The sequence below is a fragment of the Canis lupus genome, chromosome X, assembly GCF_048164855.1.
Source record: "Canis lupus baileyi chromosome X, mCanLup2.hap1, whole genome shotgun sequence".
Taxonomy (NCBI): Eukaryota; Metazoa; Chordata; class Mammalia; order Carnivora; family Canidae; genus Canis; species Canis lupus.
The window spans coordinates 2,159,985-2,171,138 of NC_132876.1; positions in this window are offsets into that span (position 1 = coordinate 2,159,985).

Here is an 11,154-nt window from a genome sequence, read left to right on the forward strand (position 1 = left end):
CTCTGCACTGGAGGGGGGAGGCCGCCTGAAGACTCTCTCCCTCTGCCCCTCCCCCTTCCTGTCTGTCTCTCTCAAATAAATAAACAAATCTTTTTTTAAAAATAAATAAATCTTGGGATCCCTGGGTGGCGCGGCGGTTTAGCACCTGCCTTTGGCCCAGGGCACGATCCTGGAGACCCGGGATCGAATCCCACATCGGGCTCCCGGTGCATGGAGCCTGCTTCTCCCTCTGCCTGTGTCTCTGCCTCTCTCTCTCTCTGTGTGTGTGTGACTATCATAAATAAATAAAAATTTAAAATAAATAAATAAATCTTAAAAAAATAAACTTTGAGGAGGAAGTGAAATGGACACTTTCAGGAAGAAAACACCTGAGTGAATTCCTTATTAGTACAACTTTGCTAAGGAAAATCCTATGCTTTTTCTTTTTTTAAAGATTTTATTTCTTTATTCATGAGAGACACTGGGAGAGAGACAGGCAGAGGGAGAAAGAGGCCCCAAGCAGGGAGCCAGACATGGGACTCGATCCCGGGAATCCAGGATCATGCCCCGGGCCGAAGGCAGGCGCTCAACCGCTGAGCCACCCAGGGATCCCCAATCCTAAGCTTTTGAAACATTAACGGCAACTCAACAATGCTGAGACATCGAAATAGCATGATCAGTGGCCTTGCCTTGTGGAATAGGATGTAGGTCAGTTGTGATGCTGTCCAACTCGGTGGTGAATCCCATGCGGAATGTTAGGGATGCACAGCAGGACCAAGTTACAAGGTGCGTCTTAATATACTTTGTCAACTGTAAACCTTAAAGTATATAAAATCTGAAATCTAGGGGCGCCTGGGTGGCTCAGTGGTTGAGCGTCTGCCTTCAGCTCAGGGTGTGATCCTGGGGACCGGGAATCGAGTCCCACATCGGGCTCCCTGCATGTCTCACGAGACATGGGACTCAATCCCGGGTCTCCAGGATCACGCCCTGGGCCAAAGGCAGCGCTAAACTGCTGAGCCCCCTGGGCTGCCCTAGGTAAAACTTTAAAATGAATATCTTTAGTTTATGAAAATCACTTTAAGAACTCCTTTTCCTGGGACGTCTGGGTGGCTCAGCGGTTGACCATCTGCCTTGGGCTGAGGGCGTGATCCTGGGGACCCAGGATCGAGTCCCACATTGGGTTCCCCGCAGGGAGCCTGCTTCTCCCTCTGCCTGTGTCTCTGCCTCTCTCTCTGTGTCTTTCATGAATAAATAAACTAAACTAAACTAAACTAAAATAAAATAAAAACTCCTTTTCCATTCCTGACAATATATCCTCCTTGTCCACCTAACATGACATTTTGTTTTGATTTTGGATTTTTTTTTATTAGTTTCAAAGGTAGAATTTAGTGATTCATCAGTTGCATATAACACCAGTGCTCATTGCATCAAGTGCTCTCCTTAATGCCCATCACCCAGTTACTTAATTCCCCCCCACCTCCCCTCCAGTAACCCTCTTTGTTTCCTACAGCTCAGTGTCTCTTAAATCATGACATTTAAAAAAATAAAACATTAGGGGCGCCTGGGTGGCTCAGTCAGTTAAGTGTCTGCCTTTGGCTCCAGTCATGATCTCAGGGTCCTGGAACAGCCCTAGTTCGGCCTCCTTGGTCAATGGGAATCTGCTTCTCCCTCTGCCTCTGTCCCTCCCCACTCTTTCTCTCTCTCTCAAATAAGTAAAAATCTTTGGAAAAAAAATAGAAATAAAACACTAAAACAATCGAGATGTATATTATCATTTGCAAGTAAATTCTCATCAATCTGACCTAAATTCAATAAGATAACATGCAAGAAGCAAGATAATATATCAAAATTTATTTATTTATTTATTTATTTATTTATTTATTTATTTATATTTTTAAAGATTATTTTATTTATTTATTCGGGGGGGGGGGGCAGAGACACAGGCAGAGGGAGAAGCAGGCTCCATGCAGGGACCCCGACGTGGGACTCAATCCGGGGACTCCAGGATCACACCCTGGGCCAAAGGCAGATACCAAACCGCTGAGCCACCCCAGGATCCCGTATATCAAATTTTAAAATTTAAAATATTAGTATATGGTATCCCTGGGTAGCTTCACGGTTTAGCTCCTGCCTTCAGTCCAGGGCCTGATCCTGGAGTCCCGGGATCGAGTCCCACATCGGGCTCCCTGCATGGAGCCTGCTTCTCCCTCTGCCTGTATCTGCCTTTCTCTGTGTGTCTCTCATGAATGAATAAATAAAATCTTTAAAAAATAAATAAATAGGGATCCCTGGGTGGCGCAGCGGTTTAGCACCTGCCTTTGGCCCAGGGCGCAATCCTGGAGACCCGGGATCGAATCCCACGTCGGGCTCCCGGTGCATGGAGCCTGCTTCTCCCTCTGCCTGTGTCTCTGCCTCTCTCTCTCTCTCTCTCTCTCTCTCTGTGACTATCATAAATAAATAAAAATTAAAAAAAAATAAAATATTAGTACATATGGTATTCATTCCACCATGGAAGGGGTAGTGGTTTGTCTTTACTGGAACACACGCTGCTCAGGACACGGATGTGCCTTCCCAGCACACAACGCTCCTACCCCAAGCACCACCTGTGGACGTACAGAGTGCCTTATCCCCCCTCGTGGTCCTCCACACAGCATTGCTTCTGATCCAGGAAGTCACTTCACAGCCAAAGAAGTGTGTCCCTGGCCCTGTGCTCCCCGAACTCACGGGCCTTACCATGTTCCCCACCATCCTGAGGCAGCTGCGTTATTGAAGAGTGGCACGGGCTTCCGAAGACTCCGTTCCAGGCCTGGCTACGTGGCCACACCTTGCAGGGCTGGAGCAAGGTTCCCCAGAGAGCTTACGTGCTCTGAATCAACATCCAGTAAACGGCACTCTTTGTCTCACAGCCAGGATTCACGGGTCCAGGAATTAAGAGGTGGAGACGGAAGTGGCACCAACGACCCACTGACCCCCAGCAAACCCCTAGGGGGGTACCCCTAGCGACCCACTGGCAAAACTTTTGCTTCTTGTTCCTGTGACCTTATGCTCTGCTGTCCTAGAAGTTCCAAAGGGAGGAAGGTCTTATTTCCAACAGGAAGCACAACACTGATTCCATTGAACTGGAAGCTAAGACTGCCACCCGGCCACTTGGACTCCTCGTGCCTGCGAATCAACAGGCCGAGAAGGGGGTTCCTGCACTGGCTGGGGTGATGGATCTCGACTACTAAGGGGAAATTGGACTGCTGCCCCACAGGGGAGGTGAAAAAGACTGTGTCTAGAATACAGGCGATTTTATACATACCATGAGATTTATTATAAGAAATTGGCTCCTGCAATTATAGAGGCTGAGAAATCCCATGATTTGAGGTCAGCAAGCTGGAGACGCAGGAGAGCTAGCGGTATGTATTCCAGTCTGGCGTCAAAGGCCCGAGAACCAGGGCAGCGGATGGTGTAAATCCCAGGCCAGGGGCAGGAGAAGACCATCGGTCGCCCAGCTTCCACAGTCAGGCAGAGAGAGCAGATTCTCCTTTCTCCGTCTTTTGGTTTTGTGCAGCCCCTCAAGGGATTGAACCACAGGTGCCCACATCGGGGAGGGCAATCTGCCTTCCTTTTTTTTTTTTTCTTAAAGATTTTATTTATTTGTTCATGAAAGACACAGAGAGAGAGGGGCAGAGACACAGGCAGAGGGAGAAGCAGGCTCCATGCACCGGGAGCCCTACGTGGGACTCGATCCCGCGTCTCCAGGATCGCACCCTGGGCCAAAGGCAGGCGCCCAACCACTGAGCCACCCAGGGATCCCCCCGTACAGGCCTCTGTGTGAACGTAACACTTCATTTCTCTAGGATAAATGTCCCAGATTACAATTGCTGGGTCATGTGATGGATGCATGCTTAGTTCTGAAACTGTCCAACTGTTTTCCAGAGGAGCAGCTCAATTTTGTATTCCCACCAAACGATAGAAGAGTGATCCAGGTCTCTGCATCCTCACCAACATTTGGTGTTATCACTATTTTTTATTTTAGCCATTTTGATGCCTCATTACGGTTTTAGTTTGCATTTCCCAAGTGGATAATAACGTTGAACATCTCTTTATGTGCTTCTTGGCCAACTGTGTATCTTCTTGGATGAAATGTCTGTTCATCTGTTTTGCCCATTTCCTAATTGGATCATTGGTTTTTTATTGTCGGGTTTTGAGTTCTTTATGTATTCAAGATATCAGTCCTTTGTCAGATATGTGGTTTGTTAGTACTTTCACCCAGCCTGTAGCTTGTCTTTTCATCTTCCTACTTAGCAGAATCTTTCAGAAAGCAAAAGCTTTTAATTCTAATGGAGTCTTTTTGTTTTGTTTTGTTTTGTATTTTTTTTTTAATTCTAATGGAGTCTAATTTATCAGTGTTTCCTTGTATGGATCATGGTTATGGGTCAAACCTAGGAACTCTTTGCCTAGCCCTATGTTCCAAAAGTTTTCTCTTCTATTTTTTTCTAAAAGTTTTACATTTATGTCCGTGATCCATTTGCAGTTAAAATTTTAAGATTTCATTTATTTATTTGAGAGAGAAAGAGACAGAACGAGTGGAGGGAGGGACAGAGGGAGAGGGAGGAGTAGACTCCCTGCTGAGCAGGGAGCCCAATGTGGGGCTCGATCCCAGGACCCTAAGATCATAAGAACTGAAGGCAAACACTTAACCAACTGAGCCATCCAGGTGTCCTGAGTTAATTTTTGTAGGATGTGTGAGACTTAGATCAACGTTCGTTTTTTGGCCTGTGGATACGCAGTTGCTCAAGGACAATTCCTTGAAAGTCTATCCTTACTCCATGGAATTGCTTTTGCATCTTGATCAAAAATCATTTGGGGGGATCCCTGGGTGGCGCAGCGGTTTGGCGCCTGCCTTTGGCCCAGGGCGCGATCCTGGAGACCCGGGATCGAATCCCACATCGGGCTCCTGGTGCATGGAGCCTGCTTCTCCCTCTGCCTATGTCTCTGCCTCTCTCTCTCTCTCTGTGACTATCATAAATAAATAAAAATTAAAAAAAAATCATTTGGGAATATTTGTGTGTGTCTATTTCTGGGTTCTCCATTCTGTTTCTTTTTTTCTTTTTTTTTTCTCCATTCTGTTTCATTGATTTGTGTGTCTTTCCTGTACCAATAACAAACCATCTCAACTGGTGTAAATATAGTAAATCTTTAAATTGGGAAAACTGATTCTTCCCACTTTACTCTTTTAAAAAAGTTGTTTTAGTTATTTTAATTTCTTTGGCTTTCAATATAGATTTTAGAATAATATTCTCTATATCTATAAAAATGTTGCTGGGATTTTTATAGGAACTGCATTAAATCTGCATGTCGATTTGAGGAGAATTGATCTTTTCTATGTTGCGTCTTCCAACCCATGAATAGGTTATGTCTCTACATTTGTTTAGATCTTTCCTAAGCTTTTTATAATTTTCAGCATAAAAGTCCTATACATATTTTGTTAGATTTACACCTAGTATTTTTTGGGTTCTTGTAAATGATATTGTATTTTAATTTTGGTGTCCTTATGTTCATTTGTAGTATACTGATTTTTGTATACTGATCTTGTATACTGCAGCCTTGATGAATTCCTGTAATAGTCCTAGGAGTTTTTTGTAGTCTTTGAAATTTCCACATAAACATGCCATCTACAAATATATCTGTTATCTACAAATACAGACAGTTTTATTTCTTCCTTTCTGATCTGTGTGCCTTTTATTTCCTTTTCTTGCCTTAATGCATTGGCTAGAACTTCTAGCACTATTTTGAATAAAAGCAGACATCCTTGATTTGTTCCCTCTAGATCTTAGGGGGATAGCAGTCTTTCACTTTTTTTTTTTATTGGAGTTCAATTTGCCAACATATAGCATAACACCCAGTGCCCATCTCGTCAAGTGCCCCCCTCAGTGCCTGTCCCGCAGTCACCCCAACCCCCCGCCCACCTCCCTTTCAACCCCCCCTTGATTATTTCCCTGAGTTAGGTGTCTCTCATGTTCTGTCTCCGTCACTGATATTTCCGACTCATTTTCTCTCCTTTCCCGTTTATTCCCTTTCACTATTTTTTATATTCCCCAAATGAATGAGACCATATGTTTGTCCTTCCCCGATTGACTTACTTCACTCAGCATAATACCTTCCAGTTCCATCCATGTTGAAGCAAATGGTGGGTACTTGTTGTTTCTAATGGCTGAGGAATATTCCATTGTATACATAAACCACATCTTCTTTATCCATTCATCTGTCGATGGACACCGAGGCTCCTTCCACAGTGTGGCTATTGTGGACATTGCTGCTAGAAACATCGGGGTGCAGGTGTCCCGGCGTTTCACTGCATCTGTATCTTTGGGGTAAATCCCCAGCAGTGCAATTGCTGGGTCGTAGGGCAGCTCTATTTTTAACTGTTTGAGGAACCTGCACACAGTTTTCCAGAGTGGCTGCACCAGGTCACATTCCCACCAACAGTGCGGAGGGTTCCCCTTTCTCCGCATCCTCTCCAACATTTGCGGATTCCTGCCTTGTTAATTTTCCCCATTCTCACTGGTGTGAGGTGGTATCTCATTGTGGTTTTGATTTGTATTTCCCTGATGGCCAGTGATGCGGAGCATTTTCTCATGTGCATGTTGGCCATGTCTATGTCTTCCTCTGTGAGATTTCTCTTCATGTCTTTTGCCCATTTCATGACTGGATTGTTTGTTTCCTGGGTGTTTAGTTTACTAAGTTCTTTATAGATGTTGGAAACTAGCCCTTTATCTGATGGGTCATTTGCAAATATCTTCTCCCATTCTGTAGGTTGTCTTTGAGTTTTGTTGACTGCTTCTTTGGTTGTGCAGAAGCTTTTTATCTTGATGAAGTCCCAATAATTCATTTTTGCTTTTGTTTCTCTTGCTTTTGTGGATGTATCTTGCAAGAAGTTGCTGTGGCCAAGTTCAAAAAGGGTGTTGCCTGTGTTCTCCTCTAGGATTTTGATGGAATCTTGTCTCACATTTAGATCTTTCATCCATTTTGAGTTTATCTTTGTGTATGGTGCAAGAGAGTGGTCTAGTTTCATTCTTCTGCATGTGGATGTCCAATTTCCCCAGCACCATTTATTGAAGAGACTGTCTTTCTTCCAATGGATAGTCTTTCCTACTTTATCAAATATTAGTTGACCATAAAGTTCAGGGTCCACCTCTGGGTTCTCTATTCTGTTCCACTGATCTATGTGTCTGTTTTTGTGCCAGGACCACACTGTCTTGATGACCACAGCTTTGTAGTACAACCTGAAATCTGGCATTGTGAGGCCCTCAGCTATGGTTTTCTTTTTTAATATTCCCCTGGCTATTCGGGGTCTTTTCTGATTCCACACAAATCTTAAGATGATTTGTTCCAACTCTCTGCAGAAAGTCCATGGTATTTTGATAGGGATTGCATTAAACGTGTAAACTGCCCTGGGTAACATTGACATTTTCACAATATTAATTCTTCCAATCCATGAGCATGGAATATTTTTCCATCTTTTTGTGTCCTCCTCAATTTCTTTCAGAAGTGTTCTATAGTTTTTAGGGTATAGATCCTTTACCTCTTTGGTTAGGTTTATTCCTAGGTATCTTATGTTTTTGGGTGCAATTGTAAATGGGATTGACTCCTTGATTTCTCTTTCTTCAGTCTCATTGTTAGTGTATAGAAATGCCACTGACTTCTGGGCATTGATTTTGTATCCCGCCACACTGCCAAAGTGCTGTATGAGTTCCAGCAATCTTGGGGTGAAGTCTTTTGGGTTTTCTATGTCCAGTATCGTGTCATCTGCGAAGACGGAGAGTTTGACTTCTTCTTTGCCAATTTGAATGCCTTTAATGTCTTTTTGTTGTCTGATTGCTGAGGCTAGGACTTCCAGTACTATGTTGAATAGCAGTGGTGAGAGTGGACATCCCTGTCGTGTTCCTGATCTTAGGGGAAAGGCTCCCAGTGCTTCCCCATTGAGAATGACATTTGCTGTGGGCTTTTCGTAAATGGCTTTTAAGATGCTGAGGATTGTTCCCTCTACCCCTACACTCTCAAGAGTCTTGATCAGGAATGGAGGCTGTATTTTGTCAAATGCTTTCTCTGCCTCTATTAAGAAGATCATATGGTTCTTGTTTTTTCTCTCTTTTTTTTTTGTTTTTGTTTTTTCTCTTGTTGATATGATCTATCAGTCTTTCACTTTTAAGTGTAATGTAAACAGTAGAATTTTTGTAGATGCTTGTAATCAAGTTGAGGTGTTCCCCCTCTGTTCCTATTTTTCTAAGAGTTTTTAATCATGAATAGGTGTTGAATTTTGTCAAATATTTTCAATTAATACTATTATGTGGTTTTTCTTTTTTTAAAGCTCTTAATATGGTGGATGGCATTGATTAATTTTCAAATATTGAACCACCTGCATCACTGGAATAGACCCTCTTTGGTCTTGGTGTATAATTCTATATTTTGCTGAATTCTATACACTAATATTTCATTAAAGATTTCTATTTTGGGACGCCTAGGTGGCTCAGTGGTTTAGCACCTGCCTTTGGCCCAGGGCGTGATCCTGGAGTCCCAGGATCAAGTCCCACGTTGGGCTCCTTGCATGGAGCCTGCTTCTCTCTTTGCCTGTGTCTCTGCCTCTCTCTCTCAGTGTGAGTCTCTCATGAATAAATAAATAAAATCTTTAAAAAAATTTTTCTGGGTCTAGTCTAGAAGTTTCTTTTTTTGGTGGAGAGAGATTTTAAATCAACTCTATTTCCTTAATAGTTATTGGGTTATTCATATTATTTTATATTGGGTGAATTATGGTAGTCATTTTTGAGGAATGAGTCCATTTCCATTTATATTTTTGTCAAATCTATGTGTATGAGTTTTTGGTAGAATTCCTTATTATCCTTTTGATGCCTGGAGGGTCTGCGTTGACATCCTCTATTTCATTCTTGATAGTGGTCATTTGTGTCTTCTCTCTTTTTTCTTTGCTAGTCTTCTAGAGGTTTATCAATTTTATTGATCTTTTAAAACAACCAGCTCTTTGTCTTATTGATTTTCTCTTGTTTTTGTTTTTTTTTTTTTTTTGCTTTGGGTATCCTCTTTTTTATTTTTTATTTTATTTTTTAAGCTGTATACCCAATGTGCGGCTTGAACTTGCAATCCTGAGATCAGGAGTTGCATGCATTACTGACTGAGCCAGCAAGGCACCACGTATGTCCTCTCATCTTTACTGTTTCCTTCAGCTTGCCCTATGTCCATTCTGCTCTTCTTTTTCGTTTTTTTTTTTAAGATTTATTTATTTATTTATTTGTGACAGAAATAGAGAGAGAGAGAGAGAGAGAGAGAGAGAGAGAGGCAGAGACACAGGAGGGAGAGGCAGGCTCCATGCCAGGAGCCCGACGTGGGACTCGATCCCGAGTCTCCAGGATCACGTCCTGGGCGGAAGGCAGACACTTAACTGCTAAGCCACCCAGGGATCCCCTGCTCTTCTTTTTCTAGTTCTTTGAGGTGGGAGCTCAAGTTATTCATTTGAGACTTACCTTTTTTCTAATGTGTGCATTTAGTATATAAATTTCCCTCTCAGCACTGCTTTAGTTGTTTCCCACACATTTTGCTATGCTCCATTTTCATTTTCATTCAGTTCAGTGTATTTAAAAAAATTTCCTTGACACTTCTTCTTTGACGTATGGATTGTTTAGAAGTGTGTGATTTAGGTTCTATGTGTTTGGAGGTTTTCCTGTTGTTTCTCTGTTATTAAAAAAAAGTGTTAAGCTGATGGGTGTCAATACTGGAAAGGAGACCAAAATGCCATACAATCCTACATTTTTCTTGCCTGAATGCAAGGAAAACCAGCCTTTCCTATTTGGATGGCCAGAAAGCTGATGTCATTGAGTAGCTACTTGGTACTCTGAGGTCATCCACTTGTCTTTTTTGTCATCTGATATTACCCGTTTAAGGCCTTCTTCTGGAGGCACTTGGGTGGGTCAGTGGGTTAAGCATTCAACTCTTGATTTTGGCTCAGGTCATGATTTCAGGGTTGTGAGATCAAGCCCCCCATCAGGCTCTGTGCTGGGCATGGAGCCTGCTTAAGATTTTCTCTCTGCCTCTCCCTCTGCCCCTCCCCCCTATAAAAAAATAAAGCCTTGGGGTGCCTGAGTGTCTCAATCAGTTAAGCCTCTGACTCTTACTTTCAGCTTAGATCATCATCTCAAAGTCCTGAGATCAAGCCCTGCATTGGGATCCATGCTGGGCGTGAAGCTTGCTTAGGATTCTTTCTCTCCCTCTGCCCCTCCCTTCCTTGCTTGCTCTCTCTCTCTCAAAAAAAAAAAAAAAAAGAAAAAGAAAAAGAAAAGAAAAGAAAGATGAAAAAAATAAATCCTTCTTTTTACTGTGCCCCAGAAGTTTGCAAAAGCACTTAGTAGTGTGTTTTCAATTTACAACCCCACACGTGGATTCTGCAACCAGAAGATGTTGCTCATTTGATGGAACAAGCATGTTGGCTTCTGGACACGACATCAAGGGGTGTAGTGAGCAGGGGAAGCCAACTAGCAACCACTCTCTATAACTCTGGAAGAACTAAAGGCATTCAGAGACCCATTGAGAGGGGTTGCTGACAGCCATACGTAAAAGGTGAGGTAAGAGAAGCTGCAGTAGCATACTCAGAAGATAGTGAGTCCCTTGTTTATTTTTGTCTCTCAAAATTAATTTTTATTTATTTATTTTATTTATTTCTAAGAAGATTTTATTTATTCACTTGAGAGAGAAAGAGAGAGAGAGAGTGTGTGCACAAGCAGGAGAGGAGGGACAGAGGGAGAGGGAGAAGCAGACTCCCTGTGGAACAGGAAGCCTGCCACAGGATAGATCCCAGGACCCTGAGGTCATGACCTGAGCCCAAGGCAAATTCCCAACCTACTGAACCACCAGGGGCCCCTGTTTCTCAAAATTTATTGTCATGGTTCCAAGGGTAAGTCAAAATCACTCTCTGGCCCTGACCACCTTTGTCTTGACTCTTGAAACTCAAATTGAGAAGACAAGGAAGAAAAGAGAAACTAAAAACTGCTGTTAGTTGCTCAGTTGGAACTATTTTCTAAAGACGGTGACTTCTCCTTTGGCCGACCTATAAGGAGGAAAAAGGAAGAAAGACACTGCATGTTCTTATCTGAAGAAACAAGGATGCTGGAAGAGGGATTGTAG